This window comes from Somniosus microcephalus, unplaced genomic scaffold, assembly GCF_052327205.1.
Source record: "Somniosus microcephalus isolate GS21.2 unplaced genomic scaffold, FLI_Smic_1.0 unresolved_chr1, whole genome shotgun sequence".
Taxonomy (NCBI): domain Eukaryota; kingdom Metazoa; phylum Chordata; class Chondrichthyes; order Squaliformes; family Somniosidae; genus Somniosus; species Somniosus microcephalus.
Genome location: NW_028225179.1, coordinates 82903918 through 82918252, shown reverse-complemented (window position 1 = coordinate 82918252; position 14335 = coordinate 82903918).

Below are 14335 nucleotides of genomic sequence, written 5' to 3'. Positions count from 1 at the left end.
CAGCTGGGAGTACAGGAGTGAGAGGTCAGTAACCACCTGGGAGTGCAGGAGAGAGAGGTCAGCAACCAGCTGGGAGTACAGGAGAGAGGGGTCAGTAACCAGCTGGGAGTACAGGAGAGAGGGGTCAGGAACCAGTTGGGAGTGCAGGAGAGAGGGGTCAGTAACCAGCTGGGAGTACAGGAGAGAGGACTCAGTAACCAGCTGGGAAAACAGGAGAAAGGGGTCAGTAACAAGCTGGGAGTACAGGAGAGAGGGGTCAGTAACGAGCTGGGAGTACAGGAGAGAGAGGTCAGTAACCAGCTGGGAATACAGGAGAGAGGGGCCAGTTACCAGCTGGAAGTACAGGAGAGAGCGGTCAAGAACCAGCTGTGAGTACAGGAGAGAGGGGTCAGTAACCAGCTGGGAGTATAGGAGAGTGGTCAGTAACCAGCTGGGAGTACAAGAGAGAGGGGTCAATAACCAGCTGGGAGTTCAGGAGAGTGAGTTCAGTAACCAGCTGGGAGTACATGAGAGAGGGGTCAGTAACCAGCTGGGAGTACAGGAGAGAGGTCAGTAACCAGCTGGCAGTACAGGAGAGAGAGGAGTCAGTAACCAGTTGGGAGTACAGGAGAGAGAGGTCAGTAACCAGCTGGCAGTACAGGAGAGAGAGGAGTCCGTAACCAGCTGGGAGTACAGGAGAGAGGGGTCAGTAACCAGCTGGGAGTACAGGAGAGAGAGTTCAGTAACCAGCTGGGAGTTCAGCAGAGAGAGGTCAGTAACCAGCTGGGAGTACAGGAGAGACGGGTCAGTAACCAGCTGGGAGTACAGGAGAGAGTTCAGTAACCAGCTGGGAGTACTGCAGAGAGGAGTCAGTAACCAGCTGGGAGTACAGGAGAGAGGGGTCAGTAACCAGCTGGGAGTGCAGGAGAGAGAGGTCAGTAACCAGCTGGTAGTACAGGAGAGAGAGGTCAGTAACCAGCTGGGAGTACAGCAGAGAGAGGTCCGTAACCACCTGGGAGTAAAGGAGAGAGAGGTCAGTAACCAGCTGGGAGTACAGGAGAGAAAGGTCAGTAACCATCTGGGAGTACAGGAGAGAGGGGTCAGTAACCAGTTGGGAGTACAGGAGAGAGGGGTCAGTAACCAGCTGGGAGTACAGGAGAGAGGACTCAGTAACCAGCTGGGAAAATAGGAGAAAAGGGTCAGTAACCAGCTGGGAGTACAGGAGAGAGGGGTCAGTAACCAGCTGGGAGTACAGGAGAGAGGACTCAGTAACCAGCTGGGAAAATAGGAGAAAAGGGTCAGTAACCAGCTGGGAGTACTGGAGAGAGGGGTCAGTAACCAGCTGGGAGAACAGGAGAGAGGTGTCAGTAACCAGCTGGGAGTACCGGGAGAGGTTTCAGTAAACAGCTGGGAATTCAGGAGCGAAGGGTCAGTAACCAGCTGGGAGTGCAGGAGAGAGAGGCAGTAACCAGCTGTGAGTACAGGAGAGAGGGGTCAGTAATGAGCTGGGAGTAGAGGAGAGAGGGGTCAGTAACCAGCTGGGAATACAGGAGAGAGGGGTCAGTAACAAGCTGTGACAACAGGAGAGACGGGTCACTAACCAGTTGGGAGTACAGGAGAGAGGGTTCAGTAACCAGCTGGGAGTACAGTTGAGATGGGTCAGTAACCAGCTGGGATTACAGGAGAGAGAGGTCAGTAACCAGCATTGAGTACTTGAGAGAGAGGTCAGTAACCAGCTGGGAGTACAGGAGAGAGAGTTCAGTATCCAGCTGGGAGTACAGGAGATAGGGTTCAGTAACCAGCTGGGAGTGCAGGAGAGAGGTCAGTACCCAGCTGGGATTACAGGAGAGAGAGGTAAGTAACCAGCTGGGAGAACAGGATAGAGAGTTTAGTAACCAGCTGGGTGTACAGGAGAGAGGGGTCAGTAACCAGCTGGGATTACAGGAGAGAGGGGTCAGTAACCAGCTGGGAGTGCAGGAGAGAGGAGTCAGTAACCAGCTGGGAGTACAGGAGAGAGGGGCCAGTAACCAGCTGGGAGCACAGGAGAAAGGGGTGAGAAACCAGCTGGGAGTACAGGAGACAGTGTTCAGTAACCAGCTGGGAGTACAGGAGAGAGAGGTCGGTTACCAGCTGGGAGTACAGGAGAGAGAGGTCAGTAACCAGCTGGGAGTACAGGAGAGACGGGTCAGTAACCAGCTGAGAGTACAGGAGAGAGAGGTCAGTATCCAGCTGGGAGTACAGCAGAGAGGAGTCAGTAACCAGCTTTGAGTACAGGAGAGAGGGGTCAGTAACCAGCTGGGAGTGCAGGAGAGAGAGGTCAGCAACCAGCTGGGCGTACAGGAGAGAGAGGTCAGTAACCAGCTGGGAGTACAGGAGTGAGAGGTCAGTAACCACCTGGGAGTGCAGGAGAGAGAGGTCAGCAACCAGCTGGGAGTACAGGAGAGAGGGGTCAGTAACCAGCTGGGAGTACAGGAGAGAGGGGTCAGTAACCAGTTGGGAGTGCAGGAGAGAGGGGTCAGTAACCAGCTGGGAGTACAGGAGAGAGGACTCAGTAACCAGCTGGGAAAACAGGAGAAAGGGGTCAGTAACAAGCTGGGAGTACAGGAGAGAGGGGTCAGTAACGAGCTGGGAGTACAGGAGAGAGAGGTCAGTAACCAGCTGGGAGTACAGGAGAGAGGGGCCAGTTACCAGCTGGGAGTACAGGAGAGAGCGGTCAAGAACCAGCTGTGAGTACAGGAGAGAGGGGTCAGTAACCAGCTGGGAGTATAGGAGAGTGGTCAGTAACCAGCTGGGAGTACAAGAGAGAGGGGTCAATAACCAGCTGGGAGTTCAGGAGAGTGAGGTCAGTAACCAGCTGGGAGTACATGAGAGAGGGGTCAGTAACCAGCTGGGAGTACAGGAGAGAGGTCAGTAACCAGCTGGCAGTACAGGAGAGAGAGGAGTCAGTAACCAGTTGGGAGTACAGGAGAGAGAGGTCAGTAACCAGCTGGCAGTACAGGAGAGAGAGGAGTCCGTAACCAGCTGGGAGTACAGGAGAGAGGGGTCAGTAACCAGCTGGGAGTACAGGAGAGAGAGTTCAGTAACCAGCTGGGAGTTCAGCAGAGAGAGGTCAGTAACCAGCTGGGACTACAGGAGAGAGAGGTCAGTAACCAGCTGGGAGCACAGGAGAGAGAGGTCAGTAACCAGCTGGGAGTACAGGAGAGACGGGTCAGTAACCAGCTGGGAGTACAGGAGAGAGTTCAGTAACCAGCTGGGAGTACTGCAGAGAGGAGTCAGTAACCAGCTGGGAGTACAGGAGAGAGGGGTCAGTAACCAGCTGGGAGTACAGGAGAGAGAGGTCAGTAACCAGCTGGGAGCACAGGAGAGAGAGGTCAGTAACCAGCTGGGAGTACAGGAGAGACGGGTCAGTAACCAGCTGGGAGTACAGGAGAGAGAGGTCAGTAACCAGCTGGGAGTACAGCAGAGAGGAGTCAGTAACCAGCTGGGAGTACAGGAGAGAGGGGTCAATATCCAGCTGGGAGTGCAGGAGAGAGAGGTCAGTAACCAACTGGTAGTACAGGAGAGAGAGGTCAGTAACCAGCTGGGAGTACAGCAGAGAGAGGTCAGTAACCACCTGGGATTAAAGGAGAGAGAGGTCAGTAACCAGCTGGGAGTACAGGAGAGAAAGGTCAGTAACCATCTGGGAGTACAGGAGAGAGGGGTCAGTAACCAGCTGGGAGTACAGGAGAGAGGACTCAGTAACCAGCTGGGAAAATAGGAGAAAAGGGTCAGTAACCAGCTGGGAGTACAGGAGAGAGGGGTCAGTAACCAGCTGGGAGTACAAGAGAGAGGGGCCAATAAGCAGCTGGGAGTTCAGGAGAGTGAGGTCAGTAACCAGCTGGGAGTACAGGAGAGAGGGGTCAGTAACCAGCTGGGAGTACAGGAGAGAGGTGTCAGTAACCAGCTGCGAGTACGGGGAGAGGTTTCAGTAAACAGCTGGGAATTCAGGAGCGAGGGGTCAGTAACCAGCTGGGAGTGCAGGAGAGCGAGGCAGTAACCAGCTGGGAGTACAGGAGAGAGAGGTCAGTAACCACCTGGCAGTACAGGAGAGAGAGGTCAGTAACCAGCTGGGAGTACAGGAGAGAGGGGTCAGTAAACAGTTGGGAGTACAGCAGAGAGTGGTCAGTAACCAGCTGGGGGTACAGGAGAGAGGGGTCAGTAACCAGCTTGGAATACAGGAGAGAGGGGTCAGTAACAAGCTGTGACAACAGGAGAGACGGGTCACTAACCAGCTGGGATTACAGGAGAGAGCGGTCAGTAACCAGCTGGGAGTACAGTTGAGATGGGTCAGTAACCAGCGGGGAGTGCAGGAGAGAGAGGTCAGTAACCAGCTGGGAGTACAGGAGAGAGAGGTCAGTAACCAGCTGGGAGTACATGAGAGAGAGGTCAGTAACCAGCTGGGAGTACAGGAGAGAGGGGTCAGGAACCAGCTGGGAGTACAGGAGAGAGGGGTCAGTAACCAGCTGGGAGTACAGGAGAGAGGCGTCAGTAACCAGCTGGGAGTACAGGAGCGAGAGGTCAGTAACTAGCTGGGAGTACATGTGAATGTGGTCAGTAACCAGCTGGGAGTACAGGAGAGAGTGGTCAGTAACCAGCTGGGAGTACTGGAGAGAGGGGTCAATAACCAGGTGGGAGTACAGGAGAGAGGGATCAGTAACAAGCTGGGAGTATGGGAGAGAGGGGTCAGTAACCTGCTGGGAGTACAGGAGAGAGAGGTCAGTAACCAGCTGTGTGTACAGGAGAGAGCAGTCAGTAACCAGCTGGGAGTACGGGGGAGAGTGGTCAGTAACAAGCTGGGAGTGCAGGAGAGAGGGTTCAGTAACCACCTGGGAGTACAGGAGAGAGCTCAGTAACCAGCTGGCAGTACAGGAGAGAGAGGAGTCAGTAACCAGTTGGGAGTACAGGAGAGAGAGGTCAGTAACCAGCTGGCTGTACAGGAGAGAGAGGAGTCCGTAACCAGCTGGGAGTACAGGAGAGAGGGGTCAGTAACCAGCTGTGAGTACAGGAGGGAGCGGTCAGTAACGAGCTGCGAGTAGAGGAGAGAGGGGTCAGTAACCAGCTGGGAGTTCAGCAGAGAGAGGTCAGTAACCAGCTGGGAATACAGCAGAGAGAGGTCAGTAACCAGCTGGGAGTACAGGAGAGAGGGGTCAGTAACCAGCATTGAGTACTTGAGAGAAAGGTCAGTAACCAGCTGGGAGTACAGGAGAGAGAGTTCAGTATCCAGCTGGGAGTACAGGAGATAGGATTCAGTAACCAGCTGGGAGTACAGGAGAGAGGTCAGTACCCAGCTGGGATTACAGGAGAGAGAGGTAAGTAACCAGCTGGGAGAACAGGATAGAGAGTTTAATAACCAGCTGGGTGTACAGGAGAGAGGGGTCAGTAACCAGCTGGGATTACAGGAGAGAGGGGTCAGTAACCAGCTGGGAGTGCAGGAGAGAGGAGTCAGTAACCAGATGGGAGTACAGGAGAGAGGGGCCAGTAACCAGCTGGGAGCACAGGAGAGAGGGGTCAGAAACCAGCTGGGAGTACAGGAGACAGGGTTCAGTCACCAGCTGGGAGTACAGGAGAGAGAGGTCGGTAACCAGCTGGGAGTACAGGAGAGAGAGGTCAGTAACCAGCTGGGAGTACAGGAGAGACGGGTCAGTAACCAGCTGAGAGTACAGGAGAGAGAGGTCAGTATCCAGCTGGGAGTACAGCAGAGAGGAGTCAGTAACCAGCTTTGAGTACAGGAGAGAGGGGTCAGTAACCAGCTGGGAGTGCAGGAGAGAGAGGTCAGTAACCACCTGGGAGTGCAGGAGAGAGAGGTCAGCAACCAGCTGGGAGTACAGGAGAGAGGGGTCAGTAACCAGCTGGGAGTACAGGAGAGAGGGGTCAGGAACCAGTTGGGAGTGCAGGAGAGAGGGGTCAGTAACCAGCTGGGAGTACAGGAGAGAGGACTCAGTAACCAGCTGGGAAAACAGGAGAAAGGGGTCAGTAACAAGCTGGGAGTACAGGAGAGAGGGGTCAGTAACGAGCTGGGAGTACAGGAGAGAGAGGTCAGTAACCAGCTGGGAATACAGGAGAGAGGGGCCAGTTACCAGCTGGGAGTACAGGAGAGAGCGGTCAAGAACCAGCTGTGAGTACAGGAGAGAGGGGTCAGTAACCAGCTGGGAGTATAGGAGAGTGGTCAGTAACCAGCTGGGAGTACAAGAGAGAGGGGTCAATAACCAGCTGGGAGTACAGGAGAGAGGTCAGTAACCAGCTGGCAGTACAGGAGAGAGAGGAGTCAGTAACCAGTTGGGAGTACAGGAGAGAGAGGTCAGTAACCAGCTGGCAGTACAGGAGAGAGAGGAGTCCGTAACCAGCTGGGAGTACAGGAGAGAGGGGTCAGTAACCAGCTGGGAGTACAGGAGAGAGAGTTCAGTAACCAGCTGGGAGTTCAGCAGAGAGAGGTCAGTAACCAGCTGGGACTACAGGAGAGAGAGGTCAGTAACCAGCTGGGAGCACAGGAGAGAGAGGTCAGTAACCAGCTGGGAGTACAGGAGAGACGGGTCAGTAACCAGCTGGGAGTACAGGAGAGAGTTCAGTAACCAGCTGGGAGTACTGCAGAGAGGAGTCAGTAACCAGCTGGGAGTACAGGAGAGAGGGGTCAGTAACCAGCTGGGAGTACAGGAGAGAGAGGTCAGTAACCAGCTGGGAGCACAGGAGAGAGAGGTCAGTAACCAGCTGGGAGTACAGGAGAGACGGGTCAGTAACCAGCTGGGAGTACAGGAGAGAGAGGTCAGTAACCAGCTGGGAGTACAGCAGAGAGGAGTCAGTAACCAGCTGGGAGTACAGGAGAGAGAGGTCGGTAACCAGCTGGGAGTACAGGAGAGAAAGGTCAGTAACCATCTGGGAGTACAGGAGAGAGGGGTCAGTAACCAGCTGGGAGTACAGGAGAGAGGACTCAGTAACCAGCTGGGAAAATAGGAGAAAAGGGTCAGTAACCAGCTGGGAGTACAGGAGAGAGGAGTCAGTAACCAGCTGGGAGTACAAGAGAGAGGGGCCAATAAGCAGCTGGGAGTTCAGGAGAGTGAGGTCAGTAACCAGCTGGGAGTACAGGAGAGAGGGGTCAGTAACCAGCTGGGAGTACAGGAGAGAGGTGTCAGTAACCAGCTGCGAGTGCGGGGAGAGGTTTCAGTAAACAGCTGGGAATTCAGGAGCGAGGGGTCAGTAACCAGCTGGGAGTGCAGGAGAGCGAGGCAGTAACCAGCTGGGAGTACAGGAGAGAGAGGTCAGTAACCACCTGGCAGTACAGGAGAGAGAGGTCAGTAACCAGCTGGGAGTACAGGAGAGAGGGGTCAGTAAACAGTTGGGAGTACAGCAGAGAGTGGTCAGTAACCAGCTGGGGGTACAGGAGAGAGGGGTCAGTAACCAGCTTGGAATACAGGAGAGAGGGGTCAGTAACAAGCTGTGACAACAGGAGAGACGGGTCACTAACCAGCTGGGATTACAGGAGAGAGCGGTCAGTAACCAGCTGGGAGTACAGTTGAGATGGGTCAGTAACCAGCGGGGAGTGCAGGAGAGAGAGGTCAGTAACCAGCTGGGAGTACAGGAGAGAGAGGTCAGTAACCAGCTGGGAGTACATGAGAGAGAGGTCAGTAACCAGCTGGGAGTACAGGAGAGAGGGGTCAGGAACCAGCTGGGAGTACAGGAGAGAGGGGTCAGTAACCAGCTGGGAGTACAGGAGAGAGGCGTCAGTAACCAGCTGGGAGTACAGGAGCGAGAGGTCAGTAACTAGCTGGGAGTACATGTGAATGTGGTCAGTAACCAGCTGGGAGTACAGGAGAGAGTGGTCAGTAACCAGCTGGGAGTACTGGAGAGAGGGGTCAATAACCAGGTGGGAGTACAGGAGAGAGGGATCAGTAACAAGCTGGGAGTACGGGAGAGAGGGGTCAGTAACCTGCTGGGAGTACAGGAGAGAGAGGTCAGTAACCAGCTGTGTGTACAGGAGAGAGCAGTCAGTAACCAGCTGGGAGTACGGGGGAGAGTGGTCAGTAACAAGCTGGGAGTGCAGGAGAGAGGGTTCAGTAACCACCTGGGAGTACAGGAGAGAGGTCAGTAACCAGCTGGCAGTACAGGAGAGAGAGGAGTCAGTAACCAGTTGGGAGTACAGGAGAGAGAGGTCAGTAACCAGCTGGCTGTACAGGAGAGAGAGGAGTCCGTAACCAGCTGGGAGTACAGGAGAGAGGGGTCAGTAACCAGCTGTGAGTACAGGAGGGAGCGGTCAGTAACGAGCTGCGAGTACAGGAGAGAGGGGTCAGTAACCAGCTGGGAGTTCAGCAGAGAGAGGTCAGTAACCAGCTGGGAATACAGCAGAGAGAGGTCAGTAACCAGCTGGGAGTACAGGAGAGAGGGGTCAGTAACCAGCATTGAGTACTTGAGAGAAAGGTCAGTAACCAGCTGGGAGTACAGGAGAGAGAGTTCAGTATCCAGCTGGGAGTACAGGAGATAGGATTCAGTAACCAGCTGGGAGTACAGGAGAGAGGTCAGTACCCAGCTGGGATTACAGGAGAGAGAGGTAAGTAACCAGCTGGGAGAACAGGATAGAGAGTTTAGTAACCAGCTGGGTGTACAGGAGAGAGGGGTCAGTAACCAGCTGGGATTACAGGAGAGAGGGGTCAGTAACCAGCTGGGAGTGCAGGAGAGAGGAGTCAGTAACCAGATGGGAGTACAGGAGAGAGGGGCCAGTAACCAGCTGGGAGCACAGGAGAGAGGGGTCAGTAACCAGCTGGGATTACAGGAGAGAGGGGTCAGAAACCAGCTGGGAGTACAGGAGACAGGGTTCAGTCACCAGCTGGGAGTACAGGAGAGAGAGGTCGGTAACCAGCTGGGAGTACAGGAGAGAGAGGTCAGTAACCAGCTGGGAGTACAGGAGAGACGGGTCAGTAACCAGCTGAGAGTACAGGAGTAGGTCTGATTGGACAACGTTCCTGGGAGGACTGGAGGTAGATAAACAATGGCAAACATTTAAAGATAGAATGACAAAATTGCAAAAATTGTTTATACCAATCTGGCATAAAAGGAAATCTAAAAAGGTGACTCAACCGTGGATAACAGGGGAAATTAGAGACAGCATAAAATCCAAAGATAGGGCGTATAAAATAGCCAAAAAAAGCGCCAGAGCGGAAGATTGGGAACAGTTTAAGATAGAGCAAAGGAGGGCAAAGGGCATAATCAAGAGGGGCAAAATAGCTTACGAAAACAAGCTGGCGGAAAATATAAAAACTAACTCCAAAAGCTTTTATAAGTATATCAAAAGGAAAAGACTGGTGAAAACCAAAGTTGGTCCATTGCAGTCAGATACGGGGGAATATATAATGGGAAATAAGGAAATGGCAGATCAACTAAATGCATACTTTGGGTCAGTCTTTACGAAGGAAGACACAAAAAACCTCCCTGGGATATCGGGAAAAATAGGGACATTGGCAAAGGAGGAACTGACGCAAATCAATATCTCTAAGGATATGGTGTTAAGGAAGCTAAAGGGATTGAAGGTGGACAAATCCCCAGGGCCTGATAACATGCATCCTAGGGTACTGAAGGAGGTGGCCCTAGAGATAGCGGATGCACTAAGGATGATTTTTCAGAATTCATTAGACTCGGGAACAGTGCCGATGGATTGGAGGGTAGCTAACGTTACCCCACTATTCAAAAAGGGGGGTAGGGAAAAAGCAGGTAATTACAGACCTGTAAGCCTTACATCAGTTGTGGGCAAAATGCTGGAGTCCATCATTAAGGATGAAATAGCGGAGCACTTAGCAAATGGGGACAGGATAGGACAGAGTCAACATGGATTTACAAAGGGTAAATCGTGCTTGACTAATCTATTGGAATTTTTTGAGGGAGTAACTGGTAGAATAGATGGGGGAGAGCCAGTAGATGTGGTGTACCTGGACTTCCAAAAGGCCTTCGATAAGGTCCCACATAAAAGATTAGCATGGAAAATTGAGGCTCATGGGATAAAGGGGAAAGTTTTGGCGTGGATAGGGAACTGGCTGTCAGATAGAAAACAGAGAGTTGGAATAAACGGCTCATTTTCTGAATGGCAGGCAGTAACAAGTGGGGTACCACAGGGATCTGTCCTGGGCCCCCAGCTGTTCACAATTTACATTAATGACCTGGATCAGGGAGTCGGATGCAGCATTTCCAAATTTGCAGACGACACTAAACTAGGAGGGGGGGTGGGCTCAGAGGAAGAGACCAGGAAGCTCCAGAGCGATTTGGACAGACTGGGCGATTGGGCGGATAAATGGCAGATGCACTATAATGTGGACAAGTGCGAAGTTATCCACCTTGGGTGCAGGAACGGGAGGGCAAATTATTATTTAAATGGCAATAGATTGGGAGAGGGGGAAGTACAGAGAGACCTGGGTGTTCTTGTACACCAGTCACTGAAGGCGAGCATGCAGGTGCAACAGGCGGTCAAGAAGGCAAACGGTATGCTGGCCTTCATAGCAAAAGGGTTAGAATACAGGAACAGGGATACCTTGCTGCAGCTGTACAGGGCACTGGTGAGACCACACCTCGAGTACTGTGTACAGTTTTGGTCGCCTCATCTGAGGAAGGATGTTCTTGCCATGGAGGGGGTGCAGCGGCGATTCACCAGGCTGATACCAGGAATGGCGGGAATGACCTATGAGGAGAGACTATGTAGTTTAGGGATGTACACACTGGAGTTTAGAAGATTGAGAGGGGACCTCATAGAAGTGTATAAAATTCTGACAGGTCTAGACAGACTGGATGCAGAAGGAATGTTTCCCTTGGCGGGTGAGAACAGAACTAGAGGACATAATTTAAGGATAAGGGCTAAACCATTTAGGACAGAGATGAGGGGGAATTTCTTCACTCAGAGAGTGGTGAACCTGTGGAACTCATTGCCACAGAGGGCAGTGTACGCCAGCTCATTAAATATATTTAAGAGGGAATTAGATATATTTCTATGGGCAAAAGGGGTTAAGGGTTACGGAGAGAAGGCGGGGACGGGATACTGAATTAAAGGATCAGCCATGATCTCATCGAATGGCGGAGCAGGCACGAAGGGCCGAATGGCCTACTCCTGCTCCTATCTTCTATGTATCTATGTATCTATGAGAGAGAGGTCAGTATCCAGCTGGGAGTACAGCAGAGAGGAGTCAGTAACCAGCTTTGAGTACAGGAGAGAGGGGTCAGTAACCAGCTGGGAGTGCAGGAGAGAGAGGTCAGCAACCAGCTGGGCGTACAGGAGAGAGAGGTCAGTAACCAGCTGGGAGTACAGGAGTGAGAGGTCAGTAACCACCTGGGAGTGCAGGAGAGAGAGGTCAGCAACCAGCTGGGAGTACAGGAGAGAGGGGTCAGTAACCAGCTGGGAGTACAGGAGAGAGGGGTCAGGAACCAGTTGGGAGTGCAGGAGAGAGGGGTCAGTAACCAGCTGGGAGTACAGGAGAGAGGACTCAGTAACCAGCTGGGAAAACAGGAGAAAGGGGTCAGTAACAAGCTGGGAGTACAGGAGAGAGGGGTCAGTAACGAGCTGGGAGTACAGGAGAGAGAGGTTAGTAACCAGCTGGGAATACAGGAGAGAGGGGCCAGTTACCAGCTGGGAGTACAGGAGAGAGCGGTCAAGAACCAGCTGTGAGTACAGGAGAGAGGGGTCAGTAACCAGCTGGGAGTATAGGAGAGTGGTCAGTAACCAGCTGGGAGTACAAGAGAGAGGGGTCAATAACCAGCTGGGAGTTCAGGAGAGTGAGGTCAGTAACCAGCTGGGAGTACATGAGAGAGGGGTCAGTAACCAGCTGGGAGTACAGGAGAGAGGTCAGTAACCAGCTGGCAGTACAGGAGAGAGAGGAGTCAGTAACCAGTTGGGAGTACAGGAGAGAGAGGTCAGTAACCAGCTGGCAGTACAGGAGAGAGAGGAGTCCGTAACCAGCTGGGAGTACAGGAGAGAGGGGTCAGTAACCAGCTGGGAGTACAGGAGAGAGAGTTCAGTAACCAGCTGGGAGTTCAGCAGAAAGAGGTCAGTAACCAGCTGGGACTACAGGAGAGAGAGGTCAGTAACCAGCTGGGAGCACAGGAGAGAGAGGTCAGTAACCAGCTGGGAGTACAGGAGAGACGGGTCAGTAACCAGCTGGGAGTACAGGAGAGAGTTCAGTAACCAGCTGGGAGTACTGCAGAGAGGAGTCAGTAACCAGCTGGGTGTACAGGAGAGAGGGGTCAGTAACCAGCTGGGAGTACAGGAGAGAGAGGTCAGTAACCAGCTGGGAGCACAGGAGAGAGAGGTCAGTAACCAGCTGGGAGTACAGGAGAGACGGGTCAGTAACCAGCTGGGAGTACAGGAGAGAGAGGTCAGTAACCAGCTGGGAGTACAGCAGAGAGGAGTCAGTAACCAGCTGGGAGTACAGGAGAGAGAGGTCGGTAACCAGCTGGGAGTACAGGAGAGAGAGGTCAGTAACCAGCTGGGAGTACAGGAGAGACGGGTCAGTAACCAGCTGAGAGTACAGGAGAGAGAGGTCAGTATCCAGCTGGGAGTACAGCAGAGAGGAGTCAGTAACCAGCTTTGAGTACAGGAGAGAGGGGTCAGTAACCAGCTGGGAGTGCAGGAGAGAGAGGTCAGCAACCAGCTGGGCGTACAGGAGAGAGAGGTCAGTAACCAGCTGGGAGTACAGGAGTGAGAGGTCAGTAACCACCTGGGAGTGCAGGAGAGAGAGGTCAGCAACCAGCTGGGAGTACAGGAGAGAGGGGTCAGTAACCAGCTGGGAGTAAAGGAGAGAGGGGTGAGGAACCAGTTGGGAGTGCAGGAGAGAGGGGTCAGTAACCAGCTGGGAGTACAGGAGAGAGGACTCAGTAACCAGCTGGGAAAACAGGAGAAAGGGGTCAGTAACAAGCTGGGAGTACAGGAGAGAGGGGTCAGTAACGAGCTGGGAGTACAGGAGAGAGAGGTCAGTAACTAGCTGGGAATACAGGAGAGAGGGGCCAGTTACCAGCTGGGAGTACAGGAGAGAGCGGTCAAGAGCCAGCTGTGAGTACAGGAGAGAGGGGTCAGTAACCAGCTGGGAGTATAGGAGAGTGGTCAGTAACCAGCTGGGAGTACAAGAGAGAGGGGTCAATAACCAGCTGGGAGTTCAGGAGAGTGAGGTCAGTAACCAGCTGGGAGTACATGAGAGAGGGGTCAGTAACCAGCTGGGAGTACAGGAGAGAGGTCAGTAACCAGCTGGCAGTACAGGAGAGAGAGGAGTCAGTAACCAGTTGGGAGTACAGGAGAGAGAGGTCAGTAACCAGCTGGCAGTACAGGAGAGAGAGGAGTCCGTAACCAGCTGGGAGTACAGGAGAGAGGGGTCAGTAACCAGCTGGGAGTACAGGAGAGAGAGTTCAGTAACCAGCTGGGAGTTCAGCAGAGAGAGGTCAGTAACCAGCTGGGACTACAGGAGAGAGAGGTCAGTAACCAGCTGGGAGCACAGGAGAGAGAGGTCAGTAACCAGCTGGGAGTACAGGAGAGACGGGTCAGTAACCAGCTGGGAGTACAGGAGAGAGTTCAGTAACCAGCTGGGAGTACTGCAGAGAGGAGTCAGTAACCAGCTGGGAGTACAGGAGAGAGGGGTCAGTAACCAGCTGGGAGTACAGGAGAGAGAGGTCAGTAACCAGCTGGGAGCACAGGAGAGAGAGGTCAGTAACCAGCTGGGAGTACAGGAGAGACGGGTCAGTAACCAGCTGGGAGTACAGGAGAGAGAGGTCAGTAACCAGCTGGGAGTACAGCAGAGAGGAGTCAGTAACCAGCTGGGAGTACAGGAGAGAGGGGTCAGTATCCAGCTGGGAGTGCAGGAGAGAGAGGTCAGTAACCAACTGGTAGTACAGGAGAGAGAGGTCAGTAACCAGCTGGGAGTACAGCAGAGAGAGGTCAGTAACCACCTGGGATTAAAGGAGAGAGAGGTCAGTAACCAGCTGGGAGTACAGGAGAGAAAGGTCAGTAACCATCTGGGAGTACAGGAGAGAGGGGTCAGTAACCAGCTGGGAGTACAGGAGAGAGGACTCAGTAACCAGCTGGGAAAATAGGAGAAAAGGGTCAGTAACCAGCTGGGAGTACAGGAGAGAGGGTTCAGTAACCAGCTGGGAGTACAAGAGAGAGGGGCCAATAAGCAGCTGGGAGTTCAGGAGAGTGAGGTCAGTAACCAGCTGGGAGTACAGGAGAGAGGGGTCAGTAACCAGCTGGGAGTACAGGAGAGAGGTGTCAGTAACCAGCTGCGAGTACGGGGAGAGGTTTCAGTAAACAGCTGGGAATTCAGGAGCGAGGGGTCAGTAACCAGCTGGGAGTGCAGGAGAGAGAGGC